Raw genomic sequence first — 2,203 nt, forward strand, 5'->3', positions numbered from 1 at the left:
AGTGAAAATCACAGACAATTCAAAAATAATATTCAATTGACAGAAACACCCAAAATATCTCTCTTAAACTATAACCGCTTCTTTTTTTTCTTTTTTTTTTTTTTTTTTTTCTTCTTTTATAATGATAAATTGAACTAGAAAAAAGACAAATATATTTTCAGTAATATTTTTACAAAATTATAATTTGTCTTATTCTGTACATTATAATGTAAACAAATATACCCTTTCTTTCTTCTTCCCCATCAGTACAAATGAGAAAATAATCTCCTTTAAGCACAATTAGATCACTCTAAATTGCAATAACAATACGAAAGAAGATGAAAGATTACTAAATTTTGCTTCAACCGTTTTGTACGGATGAAGCCTCTAAATCTTTATGGCTCTGTAGGGTCGTATTTTCACATAATCTTCTCCTATTAACCTTGATTCTTTTTCTTCTTCTTCTTCTTCTTTAGTGCTTTAGGGTATATATCAACATAGTGTTAAAGACATATTGTTATATCAAACCATTTTTTAGACTTTCGAAACAGTGCAAGTTGTGTGAACTAGGGTCAACCGGGTTCGGCTCAGTCTTCTGTCCAGCTATATGACTCTTTTCGGACATTAATCTTCGGACTAGCCCCTTAGGTCTCCTTGGAATTTAGATTTCGAACTAGCCTCTTGGCTCCAAACTAATCCCTTGGCACTCCTAGAAAAAACAATTTATGGTCCAGCCATTTGGTGGCTATTATTCACCGAACACATCACTCGATACGTCTCCAGGCCACAACTCATTGATAAGAGTTTATTCGGATAAGAAGATATCCTTATACAACTATACGCATGCTAATGCATTAAATTTAGCACTTAATGCGCCGTAACTATGCATTTAATGATCTGCTTATCAAGGGATAAGCCAGCATGCCAAAATTCTTCTGAGAATTGCTACCAGCCATTTTATCGAGGGATCAAAGCAAAACGTGTCACATCTAAAATCAATCTCTAATAGAGATATTTTCAAGATCCTTAAGGAATGCCTAAATACAGTTGCTGCAAACCCAAGCAAGCCGAACTATTGGCTTGGTTTTCCCCTTGGGAATCTGGTCAAGCCATCCAACACCTGTCATCCATCTTTTCCATGGAATCTTCTTATGGCATAAGAACGGTCACATATACCTTCTTCTGGAAAGCGAAGCTAAGCAAATGAGCTACACTAAGACAAGAAAAATAAAGTTAATCCAGCATTAATGCTGGCACCTACTCGAGAGTACTTGACCTCGGCATTTACTCCTCTCTATGAAGAATTATATTATCCATAATCTAATTTTATCATCAAAGGCGGCTTCCCGTCCACAGAGGCTATCCGCTTTCTCGAGTTTCTTTAATCTACATGTCTTCAGTTCAAAATGCTTCACAGTTGAACCATAGGTTACAGGTTTTGGAGCAACATTTGGCATTGTCTATGATAAAGAAGCGTCTTTTGATTCTTTCATGTGTTTTTATCCCTTAGTAACGATGGTAGGGAAAAAGTCAGACAATGGTTCTAAGTCTCAAGGACGTGGACAAGCTAGAGGAAGAAAAAAAACAACATATTCAAAAAGAGGAAAATTCTAAGGAAGCTCATCCCTTGTCGCCACCATGCGAAGTCCAAGTCCCATAAAAAGCAACTGTTTTGATTGGAGAACTTCCCTTGCAGGGAACAACCTCAACCCCCACTTATGACTTTGTTTAGGCCCAAGCCCTGGAAAATAAAATGATGGAGATGATGACCACCTTCCAAACGACGGTGATCTAGTGGACTCAACTCATGGCTCCAAGAGGCCCTGCTGCAGCTTTTCTAGAGACAGTGGCCCCCCTCCCCCATTGATCAGCAAGGCCTAGGGAGTTGAAGTAACTTTCCTCTCCACTGACTCTGCGAAGAGCAGAAAATAACAAAGGAGAGTCCAACAAATAGGGAACCGCCATTCAATCTTTAATAGGTTGGGGACACAATAGGTCAAGCATTCTTCACCACGTGCCTTAGCTTGAAGGCTACAATTTCCAAAAGGCAAGAAGGTTCATAAAGAGCAAAGTGCAGTGTCGTCTACATCTGTGAGGGACAAAAATCTCCACTAGCAAATCAAAGTCTTGAACGAACATTTGAGTTGGCTGGATCAAAAGATCCACACAATATGCACCAGGTACTCTCATAGGATCCTTTCATCCCATAAATTATGGCAACTCC

Source organism: Hakea prostrata, chromosome 5, assembly GCF_041222555.1.
Source record: "Hakea prostrata isolate BN-2017 chromosome 5, UWA_Hpros_2, whole genome shotgun sequence".
NCBI lineage: Eukaryota > Viridiplantae > Streptophyta > Magnoliopsida > Proteales > Proteaceae > Hakea > Hakea prostrata.